General features: G+C 41.2%; 1 protein-coding gene across 1 annotated transcript in view; it reads right to left on the bottom strand.

The window, feature by feature from the left end:
• Positions 1–7,821: 7,821 nt before the first annotated feature.
• DTD1 (D-aminoacyl-tRNA deacylase 1) overlaps positions 7,822–9,724 on the bottom strand; it is a 12,750-nt gene continuing 10,847 nt past the window's right edge. The window contains exon 6 of the mRNA XM_015623222.3: positions 7,822–8,428. The gene's annotated coding sequence lies outside the window, so the exon portion shown is untranslated. The remainder of the gene's footprint in view (positions 8,429–9,724) is intronic.

Below are 9,724 nucleotides of genomic sequence, written 5' to 3'. Positions count from 1 at the left end.
TCCTACCAATAAAGGTGCTTCTATTAGAAAAAAATTAAAATTCAAAGTACTGGCAGCCAAAGCAAGAGGCAGGGAATTCACCAGAAATAGTCTGTGAGGGAAGTTAAAAACCATCTGCTTGGAGTACGTCTTGTAACTCCAAGAAATCTCTAAGGTACCAAAGCAGGCTTAGGTTTCACTGCAAGATCAACAAAGAATTAAAACAAAATACAAGCGTATGCATAACTGTCCAGAAATCACCTGAAGTTAAGTGCTCCTGATGCAGCATTTCTCCTCCTTCAGGTTTGCTTCCAGGAGCATCTCCTGCTGACAGCAGGTGTTCTAGCAAAGCTGCTGACTCACAGGCTCTTGTCAAACACTTCTGAATCTGAGGACCAAATAAGAGGTGTGTGGGGGAAATGAAAATAAAAAGAAACCATGTCATTTTACCCAGTCCAAACATGTGCCTTGTATAACACAAGGAACATTAACAGCTGTGGATGGTTGACAGACTCCCCACCTCCCACATCTATTTGAGCTCTCATGGACCCACTAGGAGAGATTAAAAAGGCAAAATCTTGCAGCTGAGGCAAGAGATTGTTCCCATCTGATAAGACCTGTCCTAGACACTGCAGGCTTTCCCAGAGAGATCAATAAAAAGGTATCCCATGATATCATGAAATAAGATACTGCAAATTTCAATGTGCCCTGCACCCCTCAAGGAGACAAATTTGGGGTGAAGGAAGAAGTAAAACTGCTCCTACAGGTTCTCTCTCTTCACTTATTGTGGAGCTTCTACAGCAACTCCCTAAAGGGCCTAAATATATTCCATATATTCCACTTTGTTACTGAAAAGGCTGTTCAAGATTTCTGAAAACAAGGTTTTTAGGGTGAAAACACAGGTCTGTACAAAATCTCATGAAGTATTATTACACTGTGTTTTATTATACAGTAAATATTTTTATTCTTTTTGAGAATTGGATGAGGTGAACTGAAGCCAGTGGTCCCAAGAAATGAGCAGTATCACTTCAGAAAAATACCCAAGGTAAGCAACAACATCTCAGGAGACACCAGCAAGGGTGTAAATTGTCTCTGAGTGAGGATTTTGACAATCAAATCAGTCTGGATAAACAGAACCATACAGAATTTAGCACACCCTGTGAAGCAAAAACCTGCTGGGCCTGCTCATGTCTAAAGTTTAAGGTAATTTCAAGGTTGATCTTAATAAGAAAATATCAAGTATCCCTGGTTGGACACGACAGATTGTTGAGGGTAACCCAAAATGCTACTGTATTCCATATTTCTTTGGTCCAAAATTATTACTGTCTCTTTAAGACCCTGCAGGACATAGATGCATATATATCTTATATATGAAATATATTTATATAGATGACATGTGCATATAAATTATTTAAAATATAAATTTTTAAGTGGCACTTTCATAGTGCCACTTTACAAATTTTATTTAGTGTATATATATGCATGCATACAAATATATATATATGCATTTTCCAACAAGATGTGGCTTGAAGAAGAAAAGCTGGCAAATCTCAAACCAATCAGAAAGAGAAATGCTGTATGAGATCCCATTGCTTTGAGAACACAAAATACCTACATTCAGTAATCCAAGCTGGTTTGACAAATTTCCTGAATACAAAGAGCTGCTGCAGTTTCTCCAGTGCCTCTGGATTTCCCCATCAGAAACATAATTTTCAACTTATTTAAATTAATCCTCTGTCAACCCACACTCATGAACTAACCCTCCCCTTTACCCAGATGCTTGTGATGTAAGAGAACTGAATTAAGGGAATCTGATGACCAGACTGGCGAGCTGGAGGTGAAAACCCTCATTATACAAATAATGCCATGGCCCAAAAGGTCTTCCTCAGCATCTTCTGTACATCCTGAATGGAGGACCAGCAGCAGAATCTGTCTGGGGCTGTGTGGCACAAAGGTCAGGATGTCTGTGCTCTTCTCACTCCTCCTGTACCAAGGAGTCACCAGTCCCCCTGATTTTTGGCCTCCATAGGAAGCATCCTGTAGCAGTCCCAAAGTAAGGCTGTGGTTTGGTATAAAACAGACTTAACAGGAGCAGCAGAGAGGGGACAGTGGATGAACCTCAGAGCTCAGACATCACACTTCAGAGATGTACAGTTACTGGAAATGGCTGGAAAATATTGTGTTACACCAATGTAGCAGGCCAGGAAGATGCAAACAAATGATGCCCCAAATTCCTATCTCATGTACATTTAAAGGAGGAGATGACCAGCCTACAGGCTCCACTTCAGAGCTCTTCAGATTACAGGTCAATGTGTTTTATACTTTATTTACAACAGCATGACAACACCATTCTGGTGCATTTAATTAATCTCCTATGGCATTTGCACTTGGTAATGCTGGGCATGCTGCCATCAGTGTGCAAACATCCAGTTCATACATGAGGCATCTTTTCCTCCACTTGGTTTGCTCCAAGAGAAAAAACTCACAGATACAACTCAAGCTTCCAGCAGTTCCTCTTCTCCCTTACTCCCCATTTCCCCACTGGGACTTCAAGGGATTTATGCCTGCACAGGCAAACAGGTTTTTTTCCTTCTCAGTGTCTTTTTTAACATCCTTCTAAACATTTCCAAAACCAAAACAAAGCCCACTTTGCAAGCTGTGCTGGAAATGGGTCTTATGCAGGAGGCCCAGGGGGATGAGACCACTTTTGAACATGGGGATACAATGGACAGAGGAGCAGGAGCTGATCAGCTTGATGATGGGGAAAGAAGGGTGATGGAAGGCAAGATAAAATGTGCTCAAAAGCAGCACATCTGGCACTTTCCTTAGGAGGTACAAGGCAGAAACAGGAATTAAGTGTATTCTGTGCTTATCTTTACAAACATGTATTTCAGGTAGGAAATAATTGGGAAAAAAATTGTGACTGACCTGGCACTGATATGCAAAAAGTCTTTTTGCCTTGTCTGGTGCAGACTGTAGGATCACCAACACTGATATCCACATCAGGAGCAGCACAGCTTCCCCCAGCCTGAGATCCTATTCACCCTGAGAGATTCCTGGAGCTGGCACAGATAAAAATCCAAGTGAAAACACATCAACACAGAGCACAGTTCGAACACCAAAGCAGACAACAGCAAACAAGATTTGAAGTTAAGGGGTTGTAGCCAAAACTTCTGGGCTAATTTGAAATTCTTTTTCCTATATATATAGGAAATACATACATATATATATATATATATATATATATATGTGTAATTGTCAGTACTTTTATCCTTGCTCAAGAATGCACTATGCTGCTCTTCAAAATGGTTTTCTTATCAGCACGTGGCTGCATATGACTCCATGGACTTCTCAACAAGATCTCCTATTAGTGAGAGACATTACTCTGAATCTAAATACTCTGATCAATTTTATTTATAGATTTTAATCCATAATACATTATATTTCACTGTAATTATTTGCAGGAACATTCTGGCTAGCTCAGTATACATCACCACTGGAGCATAATGGAAAAAATACAATTTGTCCTACCATCAGAAGTATTTCTAATCAGTTTTATAGAAGAACAACACAGATTACCCCAAAACACAGGTGGGGAAATGGAAATTTATTCATAAAATGTTTTGTTAGATGTGTTAAAAATATATATATGTTAAAGTAACTGGAATAAAAGAGTTTCTCACCTCCCTCTTCTCCCCTGAAACACAGAGCACAGCTTTGCAGCAGGCAAACATGCAACAACTTCATGGCTGCAGTGGATACTTCAACTTATGGAGCCCACTGGCTACGTTCCAATAAATTTCCTAAAACTTAAAGCTTTGATTGTTATTCCTTCCAATCCATAAGAAAAATCTCCCTTGCTCTACCCTCCTGCCCATTTCATCAAGACCTCACTATGTATTAGCATACCATGAACTATTCTAGCAGGTTCAGGGGGGTTTGTTCAGATTTCTTTTCTAAGGACAGTTATCAACCTCTTGGAAATTTTCCATGCTGGCCAGGAGTTCCGTGGCTGGGCACCACAGGGTTGTTGCCCATGCTGTTCCACTTCCTAAAGCACACCAGGGAATGCTGCCTGGCTGATTGCTGTTTGTGCCTGCTCCAGGGACAGCAAACCTCAGCACTGTGAGACCAAGACACAATAACCAACTCTCCATAGGGAGAAATATTCCAGCTGACTGCCCTTTTGAAGCACTCCCCTGAAACGATAGCTTTTAGAATGTGAACGTATTTTAGGATTGACAACAACTGTGTTTGCTCTTTACATTCCTGTCTTGTGTCCCCCTAACCCCATACAAAGAAAAGCAGTTTGAGAATGTTTGGAGTTATCAAGAGATACAAATAAAATTCCATTGTACAACAGTGTCTGGCTTCTGGGGAGTGAAACCACCCCAAAGAAACAAACTCATGACAGAAAGAAAGACGTATTCATATTCTGATTCAAACTGCACAAGCAAAGGCAACTTCCTCCCCTAAAAGAGATCTTGTAGACACAAATGTGAGTAGGACCGCACCCTAGTGTGATTCAAAAGGCACCCACTTATTTCCACAGGCAGATATTTGTCAGTCCTAAGGAGAGATTTGTAAGCATTGGACTCATCTCAGCAAATCCACCTCCTGTCTTGACACCCAGAACACATCTATTGGTGCTGCCAAAATTGCAGTCGTGTAACTTGACAGAAATGCTCTGAAACAAAGACAGCTCAGAGCCTGAGGCTTCCAAAAGACAGCACAGTCAATGCTGGTGCCACCACAGGGCTGTGTGAGCTGTGGTAACAAAGGGCTGCAGCTTCTCTGCAGGGCTCAGGGGTTTGCACAAATGTAATGAAGATCACTGGGTTAATATGCAGAAAAAAATTATTATATTGCAGTTTTTGAACTCTGGAGAATTCAAATTCTTATACCAAAGACGCTCTGAAGAAACAGCAGTGTCAATTATCACTAAAATGATAACTTTTCTTTAAGGAAGGAGACTTTTATGAAAACCACTTTAAGCCACTGTAATGGTTTTCAATTTCTTAGGTTCTGCTGACACCAGGTGGCACAAAGGAAAATAGTCTCAAAGCAATAAACATCTCTGGTCCTGCTTCAGCAGCCAATCACACCTCACCCTCTCTGAGTCAAAATTGGCCATTTCTATTACTACAAAACCAATACACTCAAAGTTTTAGAAGAGATGCCATGGAAGGCTTTTACAGGTTAATAACATCTGCCACACAAACTGTTCACCCCCAAGTACTCCAGCCTTTTACATACAGTTGTGTAAGTGCAGAAGGATTAGAAAAAGGACATAAATATGTTCCATCGAGCCATAGTGAGTCCCAGGAAAAAAGGTCACCATCATTCCTCATCTGGCACTGGTCAACATCCCCCAGATAACCTAAACACAAGAGGAAAAAACACTTTTGCATGAATAGTAAAGTACTCTCTTACACAGTGTATATCTCCTCTCCTTAAGTCACAACTGAGGCCCATTCCCCATCCAAACCAATGTATTAAAACAATAATTTTTTCCACATGGAAATACAAGGAGCAGCTCTAAAATATTGTGGCTATTAGGGTAAGTTCACAAAAGACAAAAACATATTCAGATGTTAGTACTAAACTGCTTATTAAATCAGGAGCTCTCAGAAAGGAGAGGAGCAAGTCCAAGATCAGCCACAGCTCAGCATTTCCATGGTTTATTTCCAAAGACCATTGTTAAAAATCCCTTAAGTCACAGCCTGGCTCCTCATCCCTTTGAAAGAGCTCAGCTTTGAGCCATTTGTGCCAGGGTGAACAGGAGGCCAGTTCTCATAGGAAGGACTGGGAATTAACTGAGAAGACAGGGTGCTTTCCTCCTAAGGCATTGGGAATAGAATGACTTGCAATAAAACTGAGGTTGGTATGAGAATGAATGTGTACTCCAGAACACAGAAAGGTGACCAGGCTCCATCGTATTTTCACAGCACCTGCTGTGATTCCTGCCAGGGCCCTGCCATCTCACTTCCACTGAAAGCCAGATACATGCAAAGAGTTTAGGAATCTTTTTAAGGTTTCACCAAAGCTTTGCTGTCTGCATAGTCAATAGTCACTGCAGCTGAGCTGATACAGAACCATTTCTAAACACTCAGGTGAAAAATAGACCAAAAATGGGCATTTCTGAGAACATTGTGGGACTGCTCAGGACATACTGGCAGCCAGAGAAGACTGAAGAAGGCAGACACTTCACACCAGCTGAAAACCTTCTTGAGGAGGTCTGTCTGCCCTTTGCTGGGCAGGTACTGAAAGGAAGAAAACTCCACTAGTCAGAGTGGGGGTGCTCCATGAATGAGCAGCTCTGTAAATCAGAACATTTTTAATTAATTTCCCCCACTAGCTTCTAAACTATGAGCTTAGCAACTGCATACTTACATCAAATAGTCATGTTATTTTGACTTCAGTTACTGTTTTTACACCCCAAAATAAATTACTCTGATCATTTTTCCAAACATCTTTGTAGAACCATCATGTATTCTGACTGTTCCATTCTTAGAACCCTATTTTTCAAACTATCATAGCCCCTACAGCCAGCATCTGAATGGAGATGTTGGAAAAACACCTGCAGAAGTTCTTTAGTGTTATAATAATTGTATTTTCTGGCTTTTAGAAGTCCACAACAATTAGCAGCACATTTTCACTGGAGGTGTCTTCTGCTGAGAAAACATTTTCTCCTAAGAAATATCAAGCAGAGGAACAAGAAACAGGATTCATGTGTCCTGGTTTTTGCTTGCAGCTCTCTACAAGCAGAAAAATCCATGGGATAAATACCTAATTTCAAAGCAATGTAACTGCACTTGGAAAAGTGGCCTTGCCCAAGATTTGCTGCTAGAGAAAGGCAGTAACTTTTGTTAAAGTAAACAATACTTTTAAATTTAGTGGGCTTGGCTGGTTGGTGGTTTTTTTTAAACTAATTGTGATGCTTAAAAATACTCTGGGCACAGGATAACAGGAAGCAACTGTCCCAAACACACAGCTTTTCCTTATATTGCATATAATGGTCAGATGGGAAATTATGTCCTTCTTAAAGGCAAGATTAAGGGTAACACTTCCACCCATCCTGCCCACTCACCATTCTTGCTCAAATGCGAGGTGTAGCTTGCCAAATTTTTACTTATGCTTCATGGTTTTTAAAAGTCATGTCAGGGTGCAGTTCTAACTCTCCTATCTTGGTTTCACTGCTATTTTACAATACAAGCAGCCTAAAAGAAAAAAAAAACAAAACAAAACAAAAAACACACACACAACTGAAAAACCAAAGAGTTACACATGTAACTGAGATGTGCATTTGGATTAACAACTCTCACCAGTGAGTTATCCCTACAATCAGGGAGAGCTGTGCATCCTGGCTCTGCTAGCAGTCACAACAGCTGCCCAGGCCAGACTGGAAGGGCAAAGCAGACCTGGGGAACAGCAAATATAAAAGTTGTCATCGTCTCTGAAAGAAGTTAAAGTGTAACAGCCTGCAGTGTTTCATTTCCTTGGCAGTTTTGCAGCTTTCTCTAAGATCTTGCTGTTGGCTGGCAGCTTCCAAATGCTCTTCTGCCTCCCATGGATCTGACAGAAATGTCAGCAGCCCTGGATGCAGTAGGCGGAGCAGCTGTGTGGCATTTTGATAGCCACCACAAAACAAGTGACTAAGACGTGTTAGAAACAGCAAAGATTCCAGGTCAGCAGCCTGACTTCCAACCTTCCACAGGAAAGGTGGATGAGTTGAAGCAATAGGCGTTTCTTGGCCTACAACTTTAGCTCTGTGTTCCCCCACCCGCTTTCTTACACCCAGGAGTGACTCAGGGAATGCAAAACACAAACACCAACAGGCACTCAGCTGGCATCATTTGTTTAATAAAGTCTTTTCTGGTTTTAAAAAAGTTTACAAGACAGATGTGTTCCACATGATAAACAACTAGATCATCCCTTGTAATAACTTAATCCATGCAGAAAGACTGGGCTGCCTGACCTGATGTCAGGCAGCAGCTAACAATTTACCAAAATATGCACAGGTCTGCACACTGCAATGGAAACAGGTAGCACATGACACCACGGAGTGAGAATCAATACACAAGCCTGCTCAGAGAATTTTCAGAATTCAAGTGTAAGTTTAAGGAAAAACCCTGATTTATTCTTTAAATGGAGCTTATGCACTGAGAGTGAAATGTTCTGCTACAATCTGCCTACAGTCACCCTTTACTCAGCAGTCGTGTGAGAACGCATACAAAGAAATGTCACAAGTCCTTTTCACTACTGACACTACACATTAACAACTGAATCTGATAGCATTGCTTTGGTTGGCTCAATACAGAATGATAGGTGTCTAATGTCTCAGCTCTGCTTTCCCGTTTTCCATCCTTTTCCAAAGTTGTTGAAGAGTGTTGTTGAGGCGGGTGTTGGGTCTTTCTTCAAGAATTCAGTGTAGCTTTTGTGTAAGAAACTGTGGAAAGCAAACAAACAGGAACATTACTGTAGGTAGAGCAGAAATACAGCAGGATTCCTTCAAATTCCATAGAGAAAAGAATATTTACTTATTGTCACAGCATGAAAACTAATGCCAGGTTATCTGTATACCACATTTTAGAGATGTTCAGCTCCTTAGAAATCCAAATGTTATTGGAAAGATTGGACTGACCAAAGCACTCCAGAAGGCCTGCAAACCCTCTAAAATATTCTTATTTCAACACACAACCCAGAAACAGTGGGGAGGAAACCTTGTATAGAACACAAATAATCATCACTCAATGTCTCACTACCTGGGAAATTCATGGATTTAAAAAAGAAAAAAAGAAGAAAGTAACTTTGTGAGGAATGAACAATGCTGAATTGTATAAACCACAGCTAGACTAAGCTCTAGGGACAGGAAAATGAGAGAAAGCTTAAACCTTAACTTTGCAAAGCTGTTCATAATTAAACTGCACAGCCAGCTCAGGGCTTCAGTGTGCATATGAGGATAATAACACTTTCTTGAGAGCCTGGAAACATTTGAAAAGTCAAAATCAGCAATTTGGTTTTTCAAGGCAGGAAGGGCGAGGGAAGGTAATAAAAGCTGTGTCCTGAAGGCTTAAAGCTGACTGGAAGAGTATGATAAACACATATCTACATAGGCAGATAATCCATGACAAAGGATTCAGGTCTATATTCAGTCTAATTCCATTCACTGATGTGTAGGCATGTCCTGTAGGTCGAGTGCCTGAAGGGAGAGAAGATCTGCTGCTGCTGAGGTAAGTTTGGCTCTCAATGCCTGTCCTAATGTCCTTATTAGATGGTGGAGGTGTGTGGGGCAGACTGTTACTAATTCATCCTGGGAAAGAACAAACTGAGGAGGGGCAGGTAAGAACCATGAAAGGAAGCTGCAGTTCTGCCCTGTCTGCAGCTTCTGAGCTGTTTTCCACCGCCACTGCTGGGGACTGTGCTGTATTTGGGCTGTGCCAGAGTGAGCTCCCAGCTCACTGGGACAGACAGAAATACAACCCTGTGTCTCTGTGTATCTGAAGAACACAAGGCAGGATTCTGAGTTACATCCCTGCTGTATTATCAGATCAAACTTTCAGATTTCCTGAGTCAACATGGGAACAGTCATGACTGGGCCAGACCCACAACTCCAGCCAGGCACACAGCTGGGAAGAGGTTTTTACCCACCCCAAAATTCTGCAGATAGGAGCAGAAGGCTGTAAAATTTGTGAAACCAGCAAGATCATAAAATTCCACCTTCCAGCACTTCTAATGCCACTCT

Source organism: Parus major, chromosome 3 (assembly GCF_001522545.3).
Source record: "Parus major isolate Abel chromosome 3, Parus_major1.1, whole genome shotgun sequence".
Lineage (NCBI taxonomy): Eukaryota > Metazoa > Chordata > Aves > Passeriformes > Paridae > Parus > Parus major.
The sequence above is the reverse complement of the archived record's forward strand: the minus strand, read 5'-3'. Positions and strand labels throughout refer to the sequence as shown.